Consider the following 9355-nt stretch of genomic DNA (forward strand, 5'->3'; position numbering starts at 1 on the left):
GGAACTAATGGGGAAAGAGACATTAAATAAATACTTACACAAATATTAATTAAAAATTGTGCAAATAAATGGGTGAATTGTATGGTATGTGAATTATGGCTCAATACAGCTGTTAAAATTATGATAAGTTCTACTTGAGTTGGGACTCTTGTTATTGCAAGTGATAAAATTGCAAATCAAACTAGCTTTAATAAAAAAAATAGAATTGGCTGGGCGCAGTGGCTCATGCTTGTAATCCCAGCACTTTGGGAGGCTGAGGTGGGTGGATCACTTGAGGTCAGCCTGGTTTGATACCAACCTGGTCAACATGGTGAAACCTCATCTCTACTAAAAATACAAAAATTAGCTGAGCATGTAGTCCCAGCTACTCGGGAGGCTGAAGCAGGAGAATCCTTTGAATCCAAGAGGCAGAGGTTACAGTGAGCTGAGATTGCCCCACTGCACTCCAGCCTGGGTGACAGAGCAAGACTCCATCTCAAAAAAGAAAAAAAAAAAAAGAGAGAGAGAGAGAGAATGTATTAGCTCCTGTAACTGGGAAGTCCACAAGACCCAGGGCTCAATTGCACTCTCCATTTCTCAGCTTTACTTATCCCCTCAGCCTCTTTCTATAGCCAGAATCTCTGCATGGGGAGTTAGAGGGATGATGGCAGATTCATGGCTTCCCAATTCCTGCAAAAAGAGACCTTCTCTCTCCCAACCACTATGAATCAATCCCAGGGAATACTATGATTGGTCACCTGTGAGTCATGTGCCCATCCCAGTGGCTGGGGGAGGCAAGTATGGCAACATAGTCCCAATATAACTGTTTAAAATGGTGGTTTCCTAAAGGAGGGAATGAAGGGGGCAGATAGAAGTTAACATAAGTCCACCACAGGTGCTATGAAGAAGTGCAAGAGAGAAACCTAATTTTAGGCTGGAGAGTTAAGGTTTTCTGAGAAAGTAACACTTAAGGTGAGAACAAAAGGATGAGAAAAGGCTAGCCCGGCAAAGAGCAGAGTGTAGGGAGGGGCATGTTCCACATCCAGAATAGTCCCAATGTGGGTTAAAGCATGAAATATTCATGAAATTGAAAGAAGGCCATGGCACAGGGACTAAATAATCAAGGGAGAGTAGCATGAGATGAGGATGGACAGATGGGGAGAGATCAGATGATGCAGGATCTTGTAGACCACGTTAAGAATTTTGCAAGGATATGATCAGATCTGGGAACAGTGAAGGGGGATGTTCAGCCTTCCTCACCCTCACCCAGTGACTACCCCTCTGCTGTCTCAGGTATTAAGTCAGTTTCGGTGGTATCTTTGCCAGTGCAGTAATGCCATTCTCTGCTTTATGGGATCCCTCCTCAGGATTCCCTTTCTTGTAGCTTTTCTCAGCTCTGTCAGTCAAGACTATTGATATGGCCAACAATTCGTGTTTATTAAAGCTGTGAGGCTGGGCTTGGTGGCTCACGCCTGTAATCCCAGCACTTTGGGAGGCTGAGGCAGGTGGATCACCTGAGGTCGGGAGTTCAAGACCAGCCTGACCAACATGGAGAAACCTCATCTCTACTAAAAATACAAAAATTAGCCAGGCGTGGTGGTGCATGCCTGTAATCCCAGCTACTCGAGAGGCTGAGGCAGGAGAATTGCTTGAACCGGGGAGGCGGAGGTTGCGGTGAGCAGAGATCGCGCCATTGCACTCCAGCCTGGGCAACAAGAGCAAAACTCCGTCTAAAAAAAGAAAAAAAAAAAGCTGTGTGTTGTGATTGGCCTTCCATATTCTCAAAGTTCCTGGGACTTGGTTGAGATCATATAGATGCTGAGGCAGGTGGGTGTTTGGAACAGTAGAGGAATTTTAGGGACTTTTATTTCAGGAAGCATGACCTTTTAGGGTTCTGCCTCCATGTGCTCCTCGGAAAGGGGCTTCTTGTCCCTTTCCTGGATCTGACTGGAGATCTGACCAGAACCCAGGGAGGCTAGTAAAAGGGAAATATGCTTCTGCCTACAAAGGAAGGAGAGACCATCCACAATGTAGTTTTTTGTTTTATTTTGTTTTGAGACAAGATCTTGCTCTGTCATCCAGGCTGGAGTGCAGTGACACAATCTTGGCTCACTGCAACCTTCACCTACTGGACTCAAGCAATCTTCCTGCCTCAGTCTCCTGATCCCAAATAGCTGGGATTACAGGCGTGCACCACCATGCCCAGCTAACTTTTATGTTTTTTGTTTGTTTGCTTGCTTTTTTGGTAGAGACGGGGTTTCACTGTGTGGCCAGGCTGGTCTCAAACTCCTGGGCTCAAGTGATCTGCCAGCTTTGGTCTCCCAAAGTGCTGGGATTACAGGCTTGAGCCACCATGCCCAGCCCAAAATGTAGTTTTGAAACACACACATACCAGCATAGTGTAGTGGGAAAAGCACGCCCAGACTAGGAATTAGGAGATTCAGAGTTTTATCCTGCTTCTGCTACTACTTTACTATGTGACTTTGAGCATTGCATTTGCTGTCTCTGGGTCTCTGCATTTACCTATCTGTAAAACATGCAGTTTGGATTAGTTGAGTAGGAAGATCTGTTTGGCCCTATCCCACTTTGATTCTGTGATTTCAATTTACCCAATTCCGCATTCATGACTCAGACCCCACAGACTCTCATACACTGCCTTGCTTATTTTAGGTGCTCAATAAATCTGTGTGTGTGTGTGTGTGTGTGTGTGTGTGTGTTTTCTAGATTGAGATGAACCAAGGAACCTTGTGTCATTGAGTCTGGTTGCAGAGAAAGAAAGGCCTAGTTGGCATTGATAATAACTAACAGTGACTTAAAATTCACAATATGCTTTCACGAAAATCCTCTTGTGACCTTTGTTGTCACTTCTAGCACAGAAGGCTGCATTATCATCAGCTATTGTAATACAGTATCTGTATCGCTGTATAGTACATAGTATATTATCACCAGCACAGTAAACCAGTGATTTTCTTGATGAAGAAGCTGAGTCCAGACCACTTGCATTTTCTTGCACACAATGAGCTGTGCCACACTTCTGTGTCTTTATTTTCCCACTCTAAGATTATGTAACTTTTCTAAGCCATGTAAGTAGTAGATGGCAGGCCCCGTACTCAAACTCAGACTTTGACTCAAAATCCTAATGTTCTCATATCATCCAATGGTGTTTTCCCAAAAGCCTGTCATAGTTTCTCTCCACATTTCCACCCTCAGCCACAATGTTGGTGAGATTTCTTTAGATTATGCTGTGGTAACACACAACCTGAGTCAGGAGAATAAGGGTTTCTTTCTCACTCATTACATACCAGCTACAAGTCAGCTGCAACTCTGTTCCATGCATTTTCTTACTCTGGGGTCCGTTTGGAATGGCTAAACCACACAAAGCCTCTTAAAGCTTCCTTGGGACTTGGATCACATCACTTCTGCCCACATCCATTGGCCAAAGCAAGTCACATAATCAAACTTGATGTCGATGGAGTGGGGAGACGTATTCTTCCCACAAGGAGGCACTGCAAGCTAGTGGTAATGTGGAGGTATAAAATCTCCTGCAGGCAGGGCAGTTCACAGTCACTGAACACATCATGGACTCTGGGGACACAGAGGTGAATGGGTTCCCTTCCCTCAAGATGCACACTGACTAGGGAAACAAAATTGTAAACAGATAATTATAACCTTCTTTGGGTCGATGGCTATGCCAGTCCTCATCCTACTTGCTATTATTTTTCACCCTCTCCTGTTGTTTTTCCTGCAACCCCTTCTGAGGGTTTGACCTTTGCAGGCTATGTTTCCCAGCCTCCTGTGATAGTAGCTTCTGGCTGGGACTAGCCAAAGGAAGATATTGGCAGGTGACTGGAGATGCAGCAAAGGGAGAAATCCAGGTATTTTCCCCCTGCCTCAGCTGGCCCCCCAGCAGGGGCTGCTCCTCTACTGTGACTCCTGCTCTCATGGTTCCAGCTTCTTTTAGCTCTAATACTAGTATTTTTTGCTTTTGATAATCTCTGGGTTTCCTCAATATTCTGTTTAGCTTCTTAGTTCTTCCATCACCTATATAAGCAATTCCTTCTGGTTTAAAGAATAGTTCCCATTTTTCTGGTTGGAATCTGACTGAAACAATCACACAAAGTGCCATGAGAGTACAGGGGAGAGAGACATTATATGTTCTGAGTGGTAGAGGTGTTGTGGGGAAGAAAAAGTGAAGCTTCTCCGGGATCAGTAATTCCACAGATGAATAATGAAGATGATTAGGAGTAGTAGCTAGAGATTAATAACATGAGCAATGGCACAAAATGAGGAAGCACTGATGTTTCTGGAGCATAGTGTGAGCCAGGAAGATGAAGCTGGGGGAGTAGAGACCAGGCCATGCCAGGTCTTGGGTGTTCAGCCAGTGAGGCTGGATATTGAATTGATCAGACCTCTTTCAATTCCAGTGACACAAATCCAAGTCAAAATAGCTCAAGTTATAGGGACAGGTGAATAGCTGAAGCAAAATGGAAGAGAAGGTCCATCCAAGGTGCCGGATGGATTGTGCACATGACACTCAAAGTTCCAGAGAATGAAAACAAGCCTTGAGTAGAAAGGAAGACAGTGAGTCCCACTGAGCCCAAATCATCAGTGACCAGAGGATGTGAGTTGAAGGTTGATAAATGACAGAGATGAGGTGGTGTCAGAGCAGGATGGAGAAGGGATCTGAACCGTGGAGGACACATGTTCTGGAGCAGTGTTGGGATGAGGAGAGGTGAGTTTAGCTGGTTGCAAGTTTCTGAATAGAATTCTGAGGTCGTATTCAGAAGCAGGCAGTGTGGATGCAGTCTATGGGTCTGTGACAGCTGCCTTTAGACAGTAGATAAACGTGATCATTTTTGGGGGGTGGAGGAACATCTCAGATTCAGTTAAGAATTGAGCCCCATTAAAAACAGCAGAACTGTCATTGTTCTGAAGCCAATTAGGAGAAGAAAAGGACTGGGGGCTAGTCTGGTTAATTGGTTGTCATCTTCCTGGCCTCACTAGATTCTCAGCTCCTAAAAGTCCTCATTAATGAACCTGAAGAAAAGGTTACCATATGGACCTACTAATGAAGAATATTTCAGGAATCTGACAGTAATTGGGTGGGGTGCATTTGGGGTTATTCTGCTAAGCAAAAGAGGCCCTTGAGCTGGCTAGACCCATGAGTTGGTAACTTGAGTCACAGTTCTCACATTCCAGGTACCTTTGAGATGACAGTAAAGACATCTCTTTGGCATGACACAAGAGCTCCCCCTGTTTGGCTCCCTGCTGACTCAACTCTCACCACTTAGGGTTTTCTGCTCTAAGGATAACAAACTGCTATGGCCCTTTTGGCATAGACCAAGGCTGATTTTTCCCCCTTATCTGTGCTCTATTCATGCTGTCTCCCCTGCCTGTTGTGCTATGCTAGACATGCCTGTGCTCACACATACACTCACAGTGACATGTCTTTGTCTAGCTGATATCTGCTTAAGCATCAGCTTCTCCAAGAAACCTTCCCTGGTCTCCAGGCTTGGTTAGATGCTTTCTTTGTGCCCTGACAATCCCCTGGCTTCCCTCCATTCCAACACTTATTGCCCTGTAATATTGTCAATGTGTCTATCTTCCATAACACACTAGAGGCTCCTCAAAGGTAAGGGCTGTGTCTGATTCACCTTGCTGTCCCCAGTGCCCAGCACAGGGTCTACCGTGCTCATTGAGCTGAGCTTTCATGACCCACACTATCCGTATCCCCTCAACCACACCCTCCTTGCTCATTCCCACCTCCTTAATTCAACTATTCATTCCACGAACATTCACTAAGCACCTGCTCTTCCAGGTGGTGCTGGGGCTCAGAATGACATAGTTCCTGTTTGGGGAGCTCCCTGTCTATATGGACTTCTGCCATGCAGGGTAAAAAGTGCTATGGCAGGAGGAAGCACAGAGGAGAATGAAGATACCATATGTAAGCTGAGTCCTGAAGAATGAGAAGAAGTTAGGTGAAGAGTTTTGTTTAATTATTTTTAATGTAATTTATTTGTGTATTCATTTATTTATTTATGGTCTCGAACACCTGGCCTTAAGCAACCTTCCTGCCTTGGCACCCCCAAAGCACTGGGATTCCAGGCTTGAGCCACTGGCACCTAGCCAGTTTTGCTCAGTTCTGACTTTCTTTTTTTTTTTTTTTTTGAGGCAGAGTCTCACTCTGTCGCCCAGGCAGGAGTGCAGTGGCGCAATCTCAGCTCACTGCAACATCCGCCTCCCAGGTTCAAGCAATTCTTCTGCCTCAGCCTCCCGAGTAGCTGGGATTACAGGCAGTGCCACCACACCCGGTTAATTTTTGTATTTTTAGTAGAGATGGGGTTTCACCATGTTGGCCAGGCTGGTCTCTAACTCCTGACCTCAGGTGATCCACCCACCTCGGCCTCCCAAACTGCAGGGATTACAGGAGTGAGCCACCACACCCGGCCTGAGTTCTGACTTTAAAGGCTCACATCCTCACTAACTTCAAGAAGCTTCCTCCTCCTCTCCTTCCCTGCCAGCCTCTCCCTCTCCTGCATCCCTGCATGGCCTCTGGTTTCCTCTACCTGGGTTAGAGTGTTACAGCTTGTTCTGTTGCTGTTCCAACTGAGAGTGAGACAAGGAGGCATAAGGGATAGACCCCTGGCCCATCTCTGAGTCTCAGTTTTCCTGTCTGCAAATTACAAGTGCTAACTCTTGCCTTGCCCCACCCGACTCACATGGTTGTTTTTGTATTTGTGAACTGTTAATGTGAACTGCAGATGGGAGAGACTGATGCCTTTATTAGCATGTCTTTTCTACAACTATAATTGATCTCCCTGTATCTGTATCTCTAACAGTCAACACAAGACATGGCACAAGGTCAATGCTCAATAAAGACTTGGTGGGCCAGTCACTGTGGCTCATGCCTGTAATCCCAGCACTTTGGGAGACCGAGGCGGGCAGATCACCTGAGGTTGGGAGTTCCAGACTAGCCTGGCCAACATGGTGAAACCCTGTCTCTACTGCAAATACAAAAATTAGCCGGGTGTGGTGGTGGGTACCTGTAATCCCAGCTACTCAGGAGGCTGAGGCAGGAAAATCGCTTGGACCCGGGAGGCAGAGGTTGCAGTGAGCCGAGATTGTGCCACTGCACTCCAGCCTGGGCGACAGAGCAAGACTCTGTCTCTCAAAAAATAAATAAATAAAAATGAAATAAAAAAAAAAAAGACCTGGCTTATTGATTGACCCTAAGTGATGAAGACAAAGAGATTTCCCCAAAGAGATTTCCCCAAAGGCCCTGGAGACAGTAGAGGTGCAAGGAAGCTGGGAGTAAGGTGGGCCAGGAACATATAGGAAAGAGAATTGCCATGTATTCACATGCCAATCACATCATATACTTTCATGGATTTAATTTTCATTACTATCCTATGGGGTAGGTAGTATTCACCTCATTCTATAGATGAGGAAACAGAGACTGGGAGCAATTAGGCAACTTGTCCAAGATCACACAGCTAGTAGCTGCCCTCTGTACAATGTGGCATGTCCTCCCCTCAGTGCCACTTCCTCACAAGGGATTTGTGCCCCTGGCCTTGAACTGTGTCCTCATCTTCATCTGAGCTGAAAACCTATTTACTTAGTTACTGGTCTGCCTCTTTCCTAAATAAGCAATACACTCCCCGCACCTCCCCAAACACTGCCACTTGTGATAAGGCAGTCAAAGACTGGGGAGTCCATTTTTGTGATGTTCATTAAGGAAAAACGATATGCTGGAGGGTCTCTGAAGCTGACTGGGTTTCTATGGCCTGAGGATAATGAGCCAGCAGCTGCCTCCTTCTTCATCACATGTCCACAATTAGCAGGCACTTCTGCTGCTTGTCTTTCTCAGGTCAGGAAATGGGCCACAGGAGAGGCTGTCAGCTGGAGGTGGGCTGGCAGGAATGGCATGTGCCTTCCAGCCAAAAGTCTGGGAAAAGAAAGGCCTTGTTTATACCTGGGGGGCTTCAGCCCTCTCTATGGATGGTGGAATAATAGGGAGAAAGAGGGAGGGGGGAAAGAGATCCCTCCTTTGTTAGAGAAGATGATAAAAGAGGGAGAAAGATGGAGAGGAGGTGGGAGGAACAAGTTGAAAGAACAGAAGGAAACTGTCTTTATAACAGGCCACTTTTTTACAGCAATGTATTCATCATCTCACACACTCCTCCCACCTGTTCTTGGTAGGAAGACACTGTTGTTTGTCTTATTTGACAACAGGGAGTCTGAGAATTGGAGAGGTTAAGTGAGCAGGGAGGTGAAGTGACTTGCCCAGACTCAGATGCTGTTAGTCGGATTAAAGCAGAGGAGGCCAAAGAGACTTGTAAAGGAAGAAAAAGGTGTAATCAGGAAAAAAAAATGCAAAGTGAAAGAGAAAAGGGGGAAGAAATGAGAGGCAGAGCTGTGTGTGGACTTTGGAGACAGCCAAACCCAGGTATAAATCCAGTTTCCGCTAATACAGCCACATGACTTTGTGTGAGTTATGCAGTCTCTCATATTCTCATTTATAAATTGGAGATGATGTTATTTACCCAACTGGTTATTGTGAGGATTAAAGAAGATGATAGCAGTAAAGCTCCTAGCATAGTGTCTGGCATGTAGTAGTTGCCCCAAAGATATTAGGAATCCCAAGGAGAAAATGCAAGGGACACAGGGGAAAGGCTCCAAAAGAAGGGAAAGAGGAAGGCAGACAGACAACAGAAGTGGGAGAGGGCTGGGGACTGATGGAGAGGGCCACTTTTGCTTCTAAGGGCTGCCACCAAGCTGACCAAGATTCCTTGGGTGGAAAGCAGCCTTTTGGAATCAGGAGGGCCTTTGCTGTGTCTCTTGGGACAACCAAGTTTTTTTCATCACAGAAAGTGACGCTAAGGGTCTCAAGATACAAAATAGACAAGAATGTTGCATACCTCAGATGTAGTTTTCCCTGGGCCTTTTGTTGGGTTTTTGGAGGGAGGATGAGATCTATTGGATCGTTTTAGTGGAATTCAGAGAGGAGGAACCCCACTGAGTGGAAATAAACCAGTGTGGCTATGGGTGGAAAGGGCAAAGAAGACTTATTCATTGTGAATCTTGAGGTGCCTCCTAGAGCCCAGACTAGAGCTGGCCAGCCTAGGGGGAATGAGAGGCAGGGGAAAGAGGAGGAAAATCCCTGCGAAAAAGTCCAAAACCTGGGCTTCTCATACTGGTGCTTTTCCTTATCTTGGGCAAGCTAGCTTACTTCTGTAAGCCGGTGTTTGTATTAGTGAAGTGGAGAGGATCTGACTGAGACTCCTTCCTCAGGGGCAACATGAAGATCAAATAAAATAATCTATGTGATAAGTGCTTTGGAAACTGTAAAGTGCTGTGGGCACACATTTATGCATTT

At 45.7% G+C, this 9355-nt stretch overlaps 1 protein-coding gene across 1 annotated transcript in view; it reads left to right on the plus strand.

Annotated features, from left to right (window-relative positions):
* RAB3B (RAB3B, member RAS oncogene family) overlaps window positions 1-9355 on the plus strand; it is an 82595-nt gene that overhangs the window by 61014 nt on the left and 12226 nt on the right. The window lies entirely within an intron of this gene.

The sequence above is a fragment of the Gorilla gorilla genome, chromosome 1, assembly GCF_029281585.2.
Source record: "Gorilla gorilla gorilla isolate KB3781 chromosome 1, NHGRI_mGorGor1-v2.1_pri, whole genome shotgun sequence".
Taxonomy (NCBI): domain Eukaryota; kingdom Metazoa; phylum Chordata; class Mammalia; order Primates; family Hominidae; genus Gorilla; species Gorilla gorilla.